The 16,594-nt window shown below is 36.8% G+C and overlaps 1 protein-coding gene across 8 annotated transcripts in view; it reads left to right on the top strand.

Annotated features, from left to right (window-relative positions):
- Positions 1–438: 438 nt before the first annotated feature.
- Positions 439–16,594, top strand: part of chl1 (cell adhesion molecule L1-like) — a 104,270-nt gene continuing 88,114 nt past the window's right edge. For 3 of the 8 annotated variants that reach the window (XM_015370986.1, XM_015370985.1, XM_015370982.1), the window contains exon 1: positions 439–804. The gene's annotated coding sequence lies outside the window, so the exon portion shown is untranslated. The remainder of the gene's footprint in view (positions 805–16,594) is intronic. The other 5 variants (XM_015370988.1, XM_015370987.1, XM_015370989.1 and 2 more) reach the window with 2 other exon arrangements.

Below are 16,594 nucleotides of genomic sequence, written 5' to 3'. Positions count from 1 at the left end.
GAGTCAAATGTCGATTTTTTTTTTATTTTTTTTTTTACAATTTTTCAATTCTCTGGGCGTCGAATTTTAATTATCTCCTCCTAGCATTTGAGCCATCGGCTTCAATTAATTTTGTTTTTGTAGGCTGAACCACATATTGAAGTTCAATTTTCAACAAAAAAATAAACAAACAAAAACAAAAAAAAGAAAACATTAAATAGATTAGTGATGTAGGGAATTTAACTCTTTTTGACGCTCCTCCATGTCTGAACAACATTCTCACAAGCAATGTTTATTCTCCTTCCTCCTCATTGCCTCCTCCCTTTTAAACCTGTTCTCCCTCTGAAGCCTGGGAATAATGTCCGTCGCGTTTTTTTTTGTTTGGGGGGGCGCTCTGCATTGGGGGGCATGTGGAGGGGGGCTTTAACCCGGTCACAGCGCAGGGAAGTTGCGCACCGTGTTAGTGCGTTGCCATGGGGTTTTGTCAAACCTATTGACTGCAATAGGGTCCTTGCTTTTCTTCTGAGTCTGTCTTTGTTAAAGGGGGAGGAGGAAGGACCCCCTACTACTTTTTTCCCCTTAAGTCTCGCAAAGGCGCGTGAGGAGGCAAGAGGAAAAGTAGGAGGAGGAGGGGAGCCGAAAGGAGCAACAGCATCCAGGGGAGGTTGGAAAGGGAGGAGGAGGAGGAGACGCTGAGGTGTTCTGCTTTGGACCAACAGATAAGGGAAGCGGCTCTACGTTTAACAGTCACACCTCCACCTCTTTCTGCCGCCGGTGGACGCAAATCAACTTTGGGAAGGGCTGCGGCATGAGACGCACCTGACGGTGAGTTTGCATCACTTTATGGCTCATGGTGTGCGAGAAAATCTTTCCTCTTGGTTAATAGCTGTCAGTCTGATCATTTATTGGCATCTGGATGTTGCAAAAATAAATAAATATAGAAATAAATAAATGGTACCACTGTGCACCGGTAAAAACCTGTACTTTGTTCAATATTGGCTATTTAAGAATTTATATGTTTGATTTAAGGTTTACATGTCAGATGTATTATTTTGATAACACGTGTTTAATTGGATCAAGGTGTGTTGCATGTTTTCCTTTTAAAAATAATAATACATTCCTATCGCTTAATGTGATAATTATACATTTTTCTAGGTTTCAGGTAGATTTATATTTTATTGAAATAAAAATAATAAAAAAATCTTTATTTTATTTTATTTTATTTTATTTTAATGCCTGTCATAGTTGGTCTTATAACAGGAACTCCCGCTGTTTTATGTGTTGAGAATCTCTTTGAGATCTACCTGATATCTCCACTGCTAATAGACAGAAACATTGATATCTGCTTTTTTAGTATTCTATTCTCATCTCTTCACAGTAGCATATGAATTATTTGAGCAATATTTCTAAATAAAATAAACATAAAATAAACATAAAATGCTTATCTAGAGGTGGTTCATAGTGGGGCTTAAACTGATGTGTGGGGTGTTTAAAACCAAGAAGCATTCATTCTCAGGATGATGTTCTAAAATCCAGTTTGATAATTAAGATATAAATGTTAAAATATGTAAATATAATATGTATCTGAATACAATTCCTGTACTTTACTTCCCATCTTTTGCTGTTACTTGTTTAGAAAATTAAAAGTTCAGGAGGGACTGTAAACACCTGTTTTTATTTCTGAGGGTTATTTGAGTCATTTAGGTTTTATACCAATAATCCGAGTCCCTTTTCTCACTGAATTCGATAAAATTATTGCATTGCTTATGTTTAGCAGTGCAGTAAATTAAAAATGTATTTTATCCATATAAACTCTCAACACTATACAGTAAATACTGTTGAAGATTTTGTTTGTCGCCTGTTACTTTTTTTTTCCTGAGATAAGGGGATTTTGGCCCAACTGGTGTTTCTGCAAGTTGGACTAAATATACTGCTATAACGTAGCATCTATATGTATCACCAGACAGCAAGATACACTTTGTGAAATGTACAGATTTAAAAATGACTCCATTTATATACAGATGTGAAGTGCAAGCTTAATCTGCAGCATAGTGCAGCAACTGACACAACATGGAGGACTCAGTGAGGATGAAGGGAGGTCGACAGCAGGGCAAGTCAGTGCATTATCCAATGTTTGTTTTGTTTCTAGTGAGGAAACGCCGACAGCTGTTGGTAATGACAGTAGCTATGTTTGCATGTGCAAAATTGTCTGATCTAATTAAAATGTGCTCTGATTTAAACAAAAAACTGTACTTCTAATTCAAAATTTATATTAGATCAACATATAACAACTGGATTGTGCACCCACCTTTATTCAAAGTAGAAGCTCTCTGACATGTGCAGAGTTTTCAGTTTTTCCTTAAAGGGGTCTTAGAATGCTTATATAGGTATTTGGTGCTGGTCCTTAATGTCTCTGAATTGGGTGTGTAACTTTGGTTTGGCTGAAAATGGCATATTTGCTGTTCTATGCACCCTAATGCAAGCCTGGTTATTAGCCCTAGAATGAAATGATAGGTTTTCTTCCTTTTATGGTATGATCAAGAATATTTAGATGGGCTGTGTGTGATTGGTTGGTTTACAACGAGCGAAGCTGCTGAACAAAGACGCATCAGAGCAACAAGCACTCTCTGAAACATCAAAATTGTTGATATGGTAGGGTGACCAGATGTCCTCTTTTTCCCTGACTTGTCCTACTTTTCATTCCTTAAAAAAATCTCAGGGGGGGAATTTCAAAATCGTCCGGGATTTTGGTCAACTACAGTGCAGCACATAGTCGAGACACACTGGGCACTCAGCCCCAGAGGCTGGGGCTTGCCCGCGAACCCCTTTGGATAGGGGCAGGGAGCCAGCCAGGAAGGGCGGCTCATGGCTTTCTGGTGAGGTCGGGTCCACTCAGCTGCCCAGCAGTCAACACTTCAGGTCAATTAGATAGATGCTGGTCAGATTATGGACCCTCTCAATTTTACTCTGATAAAAACACCCTCAGAAGAAAAATACGACTTTTATTCGAAGTAGCAAAAAATCTGTTTCAACTCCTTGAAGAAAAGCTGCTTGTAGAAGCATCCTTCGAAGAAAACTATGAACATGTAAATGTAATTTAACTATAGTGCAGTTTGAGCTGAACAGTCTATGAAAATGTGTTAATGCTTTGGTTGATTGTCAGCAAGGGTCTTTTTGGTTTCATTTCTCTGTTGTGCCAAATTATTTTCCCTCAGTACAGCAGCACAAAAGTGAGGTGAACTGCAGTTTAAATGAACACCTTTATAAGGTGCTTATTTTTAAAGAATGCTTACATTGTATTAAATATCAAAGTAGTAGGGAAACAGCTGTTCCAACCGTTGCATTTCCGAATTTTCCCGAGTGCTGCCCGACTTTACACAAGTGAATGTGATTGGCTGTTTATCTTGGGGACGGGATTGTAGTAGCGGAAGGTTCGCAATTTTGGTTGTGACCGGTTTTTCAGAAGCATCTTGCTAACCATTTAGCAACTTTGTGCTAGTAGGTTCCCAATGGGAAATTACATTTGGACCAATAAGCACTTAGAAACGACACTGCCAAGGAAGGCTATGAACAGCTGAAACATGCAAGAGGAGGAGAGTTTTGTGTCGGAGGTTGTGGATGTGTCTCCTCCGTCATACCTTTTTTATTTAGAGGAGGAAAGCAGGGACAAAGTTGTTATGGAAGAGGACGCCAGGGTGGCAGAAGCATCGTTTGGTGTAGAAGGCTCACAAACGTACATGTTTGAGCCCTTGCCTCGCAACGCTTCTGTTAGCTCTACGTCTGCCGAAGACACAGACATCCATCCCTATGAACACTGGCACGCAACTCAATGGTAGAGCAAATTATTCCTATTTCTTATTTCAACCTTTGCGTGTATTAGCTGTGACATATGAATCAAAATGCTATGACCAAAAAAAATTTGATTGACAGATAACCATTAATATATGATTGGCCAAATTTAGGTGTATAAGCTGACGTATAACTGACTGGCCTGCATAAGATAACGAAAAAAACCCCCACAGATTTAAGACAGGATTTTTTTTAATAGCAATTTTCTTTTGGGACAATATTGTCTGATAAAGAGTACATTTATATACATGTTTAATTTGACATTTAAATATGACTTCCCTACGAAGTCAATTTTTGTCAATTTAAATAATTGACAAAAAATATGTTTAACACTTTCAAACCTCTTTCTTTTTTGGAATAAAGAGGTTAAAATAAAATACATTATATACTTATCCAAAAATTTGATTTAAAGAGCAATATATAAAATTTTTGTTAAATGATCAAGCTTGCTATAAAAGTCTTTTTCAGGTTAAAAAAAAAAGGACTGTCATTACAAATGCTGGCCTTACATTGTTTAACTTCAAAATAAACATATCAGTTGTTGGTGTATTTTATGGGCTTAGTATGTGACATGATCTTTTCTGTACACTAATTCATGCAAACTTCTGCTGTAAACTTGTCCCTTACTTGATGCTGCTGGAACTTAATTTCACTACTATGATACAAAAAGGCTTATTTTTTCTGTTTTATGCAATTGCACATATAAACAACATAAAAACCAAACCACTTGTACTGCCTTTAAAAAAGTATTATCTTACAATTAATATAAAAAGTAATCTGAATTCATCTAACTTCAATGAAAAATTTAAGCCTTTCATTTCTCCCATCCTATGCATGCACATAGTGTTGGTATGGTTTCCTCCAAGTTTCTCTTGCACTACAACAGCCTTATTAAGTGGACAATATGGAACTGGTTTGGTGTTAGCAAAGTCTGTATTGAAACAGTTGTGTGGAAAAGAGTTATTCATCTCCACAGAACTCATATAAATTAATTAAAGTACATAAATACAGATGTCCCTTCTGCAGCACGGAGATTTGGATTGTTTAGTTTTGAAGCAGGCCAGTAAATAGAGGCTGGTCAGTGCAAATAGAACAGGGATGCTCACTATTGGCTCTCACATGAGAACTGAACAGTGTGATGGACATTGAGACATCTCTCTATATCAGGAATAAGTGCATTAGAGCACCTCAGGATGGGAGATTATATAGATTCTATGTTTGTGGTTACTTTGCACTCATTAGCTGAACGCAGGTTTGTACATGGGGAGATACAGTTTCCACTTAGAAGAAAATTTGGGGTTGTGGTGTGAAATTATCACAAATGTCACATTGAACTATAAACAGATTTAAAAGTCAAAATATGTTCACAGGCAAAATAAAAAATCATGTTTTCATAATTAAATTACCACTGCTGTCCCGATTCCTCCTCTACACTCGAGAAAACAGCTTCTCATTACAGGCATTGACGATAGAGCGTAAACACGCATGACAAAACATTAACATGATTGATGAGAGTTAAATCTGCATGATTAAAATCACGTTAGAGTGGCATTTAAATCACAGGCTAATAGTGGTCATCACTGGTTTCTGTAATTGATGGGGTGTGGATGGAAGAGCTTGTCGGCTGTTTCTGATCGGCTCTTGGCGTTCATAAAGCACCCCTTCTCTCAAGAGGTCGACATAGAGATTCCCTTGTAATGAATATTTACAGGGTATGTTAATGCATGTGTGGAACTGTTGCAAATTTTAGTGTTTCGTTTCTTCACTGCTGTTTTTTGGTTTCTCCGTGCAGACAGCTGCCTTTGAGAGAATCCCAGGAAACCGAGATCCTCTGTAGTTTACTTCTGATTTGCTGTTTGTATTCTCTTTGATGCTTTATTCGGATTGTAAAAAAAAATCATCTTGGCCTATATTGTCACTGAAAACAAAGAGGGAAGAATGTGGATTCCCTCCAAGAGAACATGCCACTAGCAGAAATCTTCTTAAACTGGTGCTCTGGGTTCCTTATAGTGTTAAATACAAAGACCATGTAAAGTGGAGGATGCCGTGAGTACTTCTAATGGTCTTTTATTTATGCTGTGTCCCATTTACCCCAGAGAGATGGGCCCAAAGCTCCTAGGTCCTCCAATGTTCATACCCACAATTATCACCCATCAGGTAAGCAGAGGAAGCCCATAATTTCACTTCTAGGCCAAAGACAACAGCCTCTAATAGCACTTGTCATCACACGTGGGTCCCCTGCCTCCCCTTTTTGTATTCAGGCCAGTGGCGCTTTGTGTCCAGAAGTAGGTCGAATGCTTCTCACCAAACACATTTGAACCAGTGCCAGTAATTGGACGAGCAATGTGTCGACCATCTCCCAGCCGGTCCGTGTCAGGCAGCGCTGCTGCGCCGCTTAATATGCAGCTCCAACCTGCTGGATTTCATGGACCCTTTTTCATCCCTTTTAATCATCCCTTTAATCGTTTGAATTTTCAAACAGCAGCAAACAGAACATCCGTTGTGTCCGCAGGCGCACAGATTCTTAATAAGGATTCAGCTGACTATGAGTTCAAAATACATTACTCTATATAGGGGTGCAAAGGTAAAGGGACACCCTGACCCCTTCCAGCACCTGATTGAGGTGTTTTAAAGAGTGTAAAATACAAAACCAACAACAATTATAGAAAAGTTGAGGTTTTAAAAATTTGCAGTTTTTTTTTCAAGTCAGTCCTTTAACCTAACCCTCCCCAAAATTATTCCCTTAACTTTGTAAGATGCTGTTCCTTCTTCAGCCACCAAACTAACCTGAATTTCTCATTATCAGAGCTCTGTAGCACTTTCTGGGTATTTGCAGGTGTATAGTCTCAAGCTATAGATGCTTTGCTCCATGGCTCAACCCAACATCTCAAGCCCTTTTTAGTGACATATAACTATATGATTTAAAAAATATAAAAAAAAAATATATTAAAAAGTAACAGAGAGGAATCTTAAAGTTGTAGTTCCCCCCACTGAATATGTGGGTCTAAAATCAAATGAACACAACATTTGTCTGACTTTTTGGGGATAAAAATGCTGCTTTACCATTATAGATTAGATTGTGTTTGTTGAAACTGTGTTTTATCCCAATGAGATACAATAACTTTTTTGGCTGTAATGTAAAAAAGGAAACAAAAGCATCCAGGTGGTGTGAATACCTCAGCTATGCCAGTGGCTCTCTCAGAAAGGATATTGAAGCTCCGGAATTTATATAGTTGCTTTATATTCTCCACTGTGTGCTTATTCAGCTTGTCTAGGTTTTCTACATTATACTCAGAAACCTTCACCTTCAAGTTCAGAGGAACAGATTTTCAATCTTTTTGTAAAATGACAGTGAATGACAAACAATAAAATAAAAGGAAAATAAACACAGAATAATAGCAAGTAAATATAATAACATGATAAACGCAGGTAGTAGAGCAAATAAAACATTTGGACCACAACCTTAAACTTATATTACCACAGTTTACAGATTAATCTCAAAAGTCAAAGGCAGTTCTACACAAATGGGTTTTTTAATTTGACTTCAGAGAACTCAGGCTTTCAGCACTTTTCCAGTCTTCTGGGAGTTTTTTCCAGATCAGTGGAGCAGTGTTGTTTTCATTGACACTCCTTTTTTTCATGATGATAACAAAAAATGACAAGTTAAACATGGATCTTTAATGACTAAAACATGACAAGCCATAGGTTTGAGTTTCTGTCAACGAGACGAGACTAAATAAAAAATAGCGGGTGGTCGGTTAGACATTTAAACTGCATCATTGTGCAGCAATCTGCTAAGCAGTATTACCCATGGAGCTGCGTCCAGTTTGTTTCGCCGCCCACCTGCTGTGCAGCGTTGCACATGCTGCAGGAGCACAGATGGATCATGGCAGCAGCGGCAGGGTCTGAGAAAATAACCTGGAATGGTCCGGTACTGCGCCCTCAATGCTGACAAACTGCTCTGATCTTTCTGCTTGTGCAGAAATGCGTCTTTGCGCAGCGGAGCTCCGAGTTTGCTCTTCATGTTCCACTCTAATGGTTTGCTCTCAGCAGTATGGCTCTTCCATTGCTACTTAATAAACTATATGTGGCTGATCATCCTCTGCCAAGCGTAAAAAAAAAACAAAACCTTTGTCTAACTAACAAGATTTGATTTCTTCCAGTCCACAAGAGGTGATACTAAATATTCTTTAATTTCTACCAAAAGCAGAAATCCCTAAGTTATATCCAAACACAATATTTTCATTGAATTCTGTTTGTGTCTGGATAAAGGGCCCAATGTAAAGGTATATAGATCTTTGAATATTTCTCTCTCATTGTTCTGATTTCTATCTATTTAAATATGCTGTAAATGTTTCCTTGTATTTTAATTAACATATTTTCTGTTTCCTTTAAATATGTCAATATTTTAGTTAGCATATTCATTCACATTAGGTCTGGATTTCCATTGCATTACAAGGCAATTATGTAGGTTCTCTCTGTATTTTTTTTTTATAACAAAACCCTGTGAATTTATATCTACTTTGACCCCTGAGCAGCGGTAACCGAGAGTTAAATTCTCAGAAATAAAGCCAAAATTGCCAAAGTAGAAAGAAGAATGTTTTTGTTCTTTGCTTTTTTGGAGCAATGAAGATTTTATTGATATGTGTGTAATGCATAATTCATAGTAGATCAGGAAGTGTTTGCTTTTGGATGGAAACCTTGTTTGTCCAAAACCATTCCTTTGTTGTACATTTTGTTAGCTTGTCTGTCTGCTATATTAACCAAATTCTAGTGAGAACTAGATCTGTTATTTTCACAACTTCTGTGAGGGCAGTAATTCATCGAAAGTTTATATGAATTCTATAAATCAAAGTTTTCTGCCCAACTGCAATGATGCAAGGCAGCATTCTATACCCAGCAATTATAGTATCTAGGCAAGAGCCGTCAGTATAGTAAAGAATCTGTTTGTAATTTGAAATTATAAAGATTAATTTTTATTTTTTGTCACATAAAACTGACTAAAAGTACACTAAAACCTTTTTAAGTTTAAGCCAACTAAAATCAACTAAAACTATCACATATCGTAATGACTAAAATGCGACTAAACTAATAATAGTTTTGGTCCTGAAGACTAAGACTAACTCTAAGATGGCTGTCAAAAACACTGCCGTGGAATATAGGAACTAAATGCTGCTTCTCCATTTTTGGTTTTAGTTCTGGGGGAACAAAGTAGGCTTGAACTAGAAGACCTGAGTAGTCTGGAGGTTGATAAAGTGACTAAAAACCTCTTATGTATATACTGTAGGCACTGTTCCAATCAGTAATTTATATAATAACGGGCTGATTTTAAAGTCAAATGGGTATTCTCTTCAACTCTCCCCTTTTTTAAAGGGTTATTAAGCTGCAGTAATAGAAAAGGAACCTTGATCCAAACCTTGATCTAAGCCTTTTAACTGCATATTTCTTCCCGTCAACTCACTTTAATTTTCTTGCTTCCACTGAAAAAAATAATTTTTCATCTTCTTCCATTGAAGGGATAGTGTGTTCAGACTGCTTAGTTTAGTGTTAGTTTTCTGCCCAAAACAGCATAGAGATTCTCTTCTCTGACCTGTTTTGTGTGCCATATAAATTACTTGTGACAAGGTCAAAACAGAGCTTTGCAAGACTTTTAACTGTTTGTTATTCTTGCTCAAAGTATGAGCTTCTGTATTATAAAGTAATTCATCTCTAAACCTCTGCACTAATTTCTCTTATTCCTGTCTGCACTTTCCATTGTTCTTCACAATGTTTTTGTTTCACTAACTTAACATATGTAAGAACTAAACAGAACTGTTGGATAGGGCTGCAGTTCACGATTATTGTAGTTATTGGTCTGTCTGGGGAATATTTTACTTACTCAATGAATCTAAGAAGTGATACCCTTATATAATTAACACACTTCAACGAAACCTAAAAAATGTTTGTACTTTTAAGCATTTTAAGCAGAGAAATGTAAGAAAAGCTATATCCAATGCTCAGAAATGGAGGAATTAGTTGACAGTTATTTCAGTCATCAATTATTAATGATTAATCCAACAAATTTTTTCAGTGCTATAGACCTTTTCCTGAGACTCAACTATACGCAGGTGGACTTTGTCTGCAAAACAGGTCTGAATAAATATTGATGCATTGCATCTTATTTTAGAGTATCATGTTGAAAGAGTCTTAATTCAAATACATGCCACACTTTGAAAAATTTTAAAAACTATTTATTATTTTCGTTGTACTTTTTAATGATCCACTGCTTATATTAGCCAACCAAGAAAAAAAAACAAATCATGAATGACTTACAGTATATTAACATTGGTGGATTAGATGTAGCGTTATTCAGAGGAATATTTTTGCTGGGCACTGTATCTCTACTTATCCAAGTGAATATTTGCCTAGCAGTGTTGGTGTTTAAGCCAACGGCATGTTTGTGCTCCTTTTGCTCTCCTGTTTGCAGCATGTTTAGGAGTTAGAAGGAGAAAGCATAGTGCTCTTTCTTTTTAGCCACAGGCAGACCTCATGTGAAACAGAGCTGACTGAAAGATGTATGTGTGAAAACGCTGCATGGTGGAGGCTCTCCACCTTTGAAGGATCGAGGCAAGGAAAATAAAAAAAAAACATTTTCTGGTTTAATATTTGAAATCCTTGCTGCTTTGCTGTGCACAGCATGTAACAGATCCATCGCTCACCAGCCACAGAAATGTAATTTCAGGATAGAATCCAGCTTGGTGGATGAAATTCAGTGTATGGAATGATGTTCAGAGATTAGAGAATCCAGCCTGCCAGCAGAGACGGTTAGTTAGGTGCACCATCAGATTAATTGTCTGTCTAAGTAGCTTTATTATCTCTTATATCAAGAGTGTGTTGCTTTTGCTGTCTGGGAAAGAAGTCAATGCAAAGGTGATGCAGAGGCATCTTGAAGGTGCAGTGACTAGCAATCACCCAGGCCCTAATTGATGTTCAGCTCAGGCTCCAGTAGTAGAAGCAATTACAACGAGAACTCGTGTTCCTTGAGCTGCAGGCAGAGTTGGGGGTGCTGCACCTCAGCCGAACTGGAGCCCTCCTCTTTCATGTTTGTCATCGATGACAGCGGTAAGGGGCACCATTCCACTCAGTGTGTTCTGGAAATGTGTTTGGTTACATTAAATATTCATCCCTTTGCCTATTTTTCAGCATGATACATATATTAATTCCCCAGACAAAGATAAGAACAGTTGATAATCAAAATCAAGGTTTATTTCTTATTTAACAGGTCTGTGCATCATCAGGGCAAAATGGGGCTGGTTTGACCAATGCCTTGGAGCTGTGCATGCCCAATTAATCAGGAAAGTCAAGACAAAAGGACAAGCCTATAGTGTGGTCAATGTTATCCGGTACGCTCTGTGCTTCTTTTACCTGCACAGGGGAATAAGAAGTCAGGAGCCGGAGCTGACGAGGTGTTATGTATGCACCCCTGCATGCTGGAGGATGTAGATCTACCTGTCATTGTTCCCTTCCTCTGGTTAAAGGATCTGTTTTCTTTGAGATGGAACATTTTACCTTAATTTACTGGTATTTTCTTAGAATTAGAAGTAGGTTAGGAGATATTTACTGGGGATAAATTGTTTTTATTTTCTTTGACACTAGAATGCTAACCCTTATCAATGCACCCAAAGTACATTTTTTTCTTTCATTTATTATTATCCTAAAAAATATATATATACTGGTCCTAATCAGAATCAATATCAGCCATGTAGATCAGAAGATTACTGGATTTCTAAGTCCTTGCTATAAGTCCCTGACATTGATCTTTTTTGTTTTGTTAAAATATCTTAATAGAGAAAAAAATTAAACAGAAAATGGAAATAACAAAGAGATTAACTTTTAATGATGATAAAATGAATTGAATCGATGTCCTAGTGACCGTGTGCCACTTGTTGTTTTATAATACCAGCCTCCAGGCTGCTTTGAAACATGCTTTTTAGATGTGTATTCCCTCCTTAGTGGCATTCACTGTGAAGACTTTTATTTGTAGTGCTGTTCTGCCTCATTTGGCTATGAAATTGTAGTCTTTATGTTTAATTAATCATCTGAGATTAGGCCCACATAAAAACCTTAAGCAATAATGAGGGCCAATAAAGGAAAGTTTAACGAGAGGAACTATAATTCCACAATGCATTGCTGTCAGCTTCAAACTCATTTTCCAAACTGACTGTCCTGGTTTTTGCAAGTCAGCATAGAATTGTTGTTCCTCTGTTGTACTGGTTTACATTTCCTTTTGACTTCTCAGTTGATATATTAAACCTCAGTGAAATGGCTGACATAAGCATACGATTCTCAAAGGAACAACAAACATGCCAGTTATGCCTTAAAGAGGAAGCAGGTATTGCTCTTAACTCACTTTGAAACATGGGTGCTTTCAATTTCAATTGGAGGCTCAGTTTCAAATTACTGATTCATACTGAGATGAAACAAACAAAGAGCACAGGTCTAGATGTGACAAATGTAGACAATGGAACAGAGAAGCACAATATCACCGGCTTTGTGTCCAATGAAGAGTATTGTGCGTGCCTTCATGGATAAGGTTACTGGAGCACCCTCGGGAGATCAAAGTGAAGGGCGTCAAGAGGACAGTCTTGACAGCCAGGGGACAAAGAGGACATAGCTGTTAAGAAATGAAACACACCCGGCCCTGTGCAGCTTGGATGTTTGCCAGTAAATGTGTCAAAAATGCTTCTTGCAAAGCAATAACTTTCACACGTTGTTGTTATTTCAATCAATGGTCCAGAAAAATACAGGATGTTCACACTGATTTGAAACTGAGTAGCACGTGCCCAAGTTGTTGAGGCTAAAAGCAACAAAAAGAACAATGCTGCAGGCTTTAGTGAGTTTGATGGAGATTTCAATGATCATACATTTTATTTCGGAGATAATATTAATAGGGTGGATTATTATACCATCTTACCATCTTTGATCATGCCAAAAATTCATATACTGTCCACAGAAGCCTACTTCAAATAAAAATAAAAATAAAAAAAGTTTATAAAGTAACAGTGCCTCAATTCCAGGCATCATTCTAAAAGTTGGATTTTTTAACCCAGAAACTTGAGCGACTTTTCCATCCTTGATCTCATAATTCAGCATGGTTGCTTCATGCATAAGAAGTTTAGGTAATAAACTGTGCTGTAGCTGCTCTGTAATACTTTGTCTCACTGATTTACTTTCTGGCTCGCCACCCTACTTCCAAAATTGAACATTCTGCGGTACACGTATTGGCAAAATACAGTGTCATGCAGTATCAGCCTTAATCTTGAAGAATCAAATCCTTCTTTAACTTAGAAATACAAATTTGCCAATGCTGGTTAGATTTTTTTTCCTTGCTCACAATACAAACTTCTGAAGTATTTATTATTGAAGTACAAATAGATAATTTTGGAAATTATTTAAAGCTTATCCATTTTGTTTCATTTAAAGCTGCCTATATTATGTAATGTTTTACTGCACCAGTAGTGTCTGAAAAAGGTTAGTTCAGCAAACTTTAGAAGAACTTTAGAATAGAAGTTTCTGAAAAATACAAACATTTTCTTAATATTGTGTTTATGTTGAATGTATGTAAACTGTACAAAAGGAATCCCAGAGAATGTTACACCAATATAAATTATAGTTTATCATATTTAATCAAGTGACATCATAGATAACGTGGAACTTGAGTGATCAACCAATTTGTTGCCAATCTTAGATGTAGCCTATGCCTTTTTCAAGCTTTGATCCATTCTGGCTTAATCCCATTGGTATTTTAGAGCAATAATAGTTGAAGACCTTAGAATAGCCAGGGTGTTTATATTTCTCCTTAACATGGAAAATATCAGAATTGAAATCATCATTATAATGTAAAAACAGTATCATAATCATAATCAACTGCTTGGAGGCAACATTTGGCATTTATTTTTAACCATTTTTGATTAATGATCAAATACTGTAAACTGACCCTGCCTATTTCATTGTGGTCACTGTTTGAAAAATAATCTTTGTCAATTGTCTGTAATCATTAGGGGTCAGTTAATCTGTAAACTGACCAAATTCTTTCCACAGCTGATTTCTTGAGGCAATCTAGTGTTATTATATAGACACTTAAGGGAAGACAACTTTGTCAGTTTAAAGCCTATGGAGAAGTTGCTTCCTTACATGTGCCAGAGGAGTTTAGCTCTTTAAAAAGGATGTCTTGAGTGAGAATCCTGATTTAGTCATTGACCCTATGAAATTAAGACTGCATCTAGAACTGGACCCTGTAGGTTCATTGATTGTACAATACATTTTTGTATCATTATGTAGTCAGAAATAAAACACATGATGTCTGTGGATGAGGTGAGGTAAATGACTGAGAATGACTAGGAATGCCATAATTGCAGCTCAGTGCTCCCCTGGGACCTCATTACACTATGTCGGGGCCTGTTGGGTTTCAGAAGTGGACTGTTGGGAGCCAGTTCGCCTCCATGTATGTTGATGTGGTGTGAACATCTGAGCTCAGTGTCTGTTGTGCATATAAAGAGGTTGTTTACAGGGCCATTGAGCCTCAGAGTCAAGCACAGAGAGAGCAGATCAAGCATGATTAGAAACCTAAAACGAGGGGAGAGTTGAGTGGTCAATTTGTTGAGTGGGCAAACAAAAGATGAGAAAAAGTAATGTATTCTATATGCTTTCTTTTGCAGCTCAGCATAATGGTACCTTTGCATTTGTTTGATCTACAGGGAAACAGGGAACTAGTTTATAATAACTCAATTATTTTATGAGGACATTAAATATATAACAAATGTTTGATGTTTTGTAACAGTTTCTGCATCTGTAGTATTGTTATTGGCAGCAATTCTAGTTTTAGAATCGAGCAGAATCGAGCAGAATAGAATAGAATTCAACTTGGTCATTACACTGTCACAAGTACATAGGAACAAAATGTAGTTTGATATAAATATTTATTTACATGTGCAAAGAGACTATGGACAATAAATGGTATATATAAACAGAGAGCAATTGTAAGAGGATATAAAATAAATGAATAAATAAATAAATATGAAAACTATATACAGATTATAAAGGAAAGTTAGGATATGGATTATATTAGAGAGAGAGAGAGAGAAAGAGAGAGAGGCAACGTGACAACTCAAAAACTTTTAGTCTAGTTTTGGTCTGTTTTAAGAAAAAATAGTTTTCTTTGTGTGTATTCTCCATCTTTGTAAAAACTACAACTATATATGTCAAAAAGTGAATACAAACCAATTCAATGTTGGTATCATATCCCAAAAACAAAATCTTACACATACAAATATTTATTTACATTTCATAAACTGATCAATTTGAAACAAAGGCTTTTTTTCTTTAGTTATGTAAATACTTTCCTCAGGCGATAAACCTGCAAAAGTACTAGATTTAGCAAAACAAATGTTTGTTTTTTTCTCAAATCTACAAGCCGGTAATGCAGGAACACACATTTAAGCGGGCTATTATCTCTCCCTCCTCATCATTCATAGTTCATACAGTTGTTGCCTATTGCTCCTTCCATAATATTTTATGAGGAACTTACATATTTTCAAAATTAGTTGACAAACACTCTGAAGCCTAACAGTCAGTGTTAACAAATAACATAAATTATTTTGATAAATGATCTAAACTGTTCATAAATGGCTCTAAAAGTATACACTAAGGGTCACCAATTCAATTGAACCATTGCTGCCTTGTTTACAGAAAGGATCAACCGGTACAATAAACATGAATAAATTTACACACATCATATCATAGGACAATTATCCATCAGGCATGACAGCTAGCTAATGAGCTGTTCCTGTTACCGTGACAGCTACTGCTGTTGCACAACATGCTACCTGCAGCTAGCGTAACACACAACACGATTTTCTCAATTATAAAATGCTAAAATCGGATGCAGCTACAGCAGTAACAAGCACTAGAATTAGCACACAACAACTAATGTTATAGAGCGACCAACCCAACTTATACTTAATTTTAACAGGATTTCCTTTTCAGTAATATCAGCATGGAGAGCCTTAACGTGCTACTGTGTTAGACGCCTCCATCTTCATGTCCACATTAACTAACATATGTCTCTATAATATATGCAATTTACTTTTGGATTGATCATATTAATGGAACAACTATGTAGTTAGGATCTGTGGTTGAGTCTGACCACCAGGTCAAGTCTTTTAACGTGCCTCTCCTGCTCCCAGGGGGTGTGGGTGCTGGTCAAAAATGTGCAGGATTGATGATCCTTAACTGACAGATTACAAACATAATAGGGATGTCCGATCAGCATTTAAGGCCAACAGCGTACCAATGTTCTAACCTCATATCCGAACAGATTTTGAGTCCTATTCTGGTCATTTGCCTTTAGCAATAAAATTTATAAAACTGAAATATATATTGAGCAAGTAACTTAAATTTTTATAAGACTAATAATTTCATTAATAAGCATTACTATTATTATTGTAAATCTAATGAAATCTAAACCTTACATAGAATTAAAGGTCAGCATCAATATAATATTTCAGACAAAAGTAAAAAGCAAAACACTGACTTGGTACAGTATTGCTTGTCTGACATGATCTGTTGTGTGAGCCCCACAGAAAAGATTAGCATGCAGTACGGACTGCTTTAAATCAAGTTTTGGGATCAACGCAGTGTGCCATGAGGCTCATTAAGGACATTGGGCAAATGTGTGCACTCCAAATATCAGTAGTGAAACTATCAACATCATTCCAATTCAAGTGAC

The sequence above is a fragment of the Cyprinodon variegatus genome, unplaced genomic scaffold (genome assembly GCF_000732505.1).
Source record: "Cyprinodon variegatus isolate N-32 unplaced genomic scaffold, C_variegatus-1.0 Scaffold51, whole genome shotgun sequence".
NCBI classification, from domain to species: Eukaryota; Metazoa; Chordata; class Actinopteri; order Cyprinodontiformes; family Cyprinodontidae; genus Cyprinodon; species Cyprinodon variegatus.
This window is presented reverse-complemented; position numbering and strand designations above follow the sequence as displayed.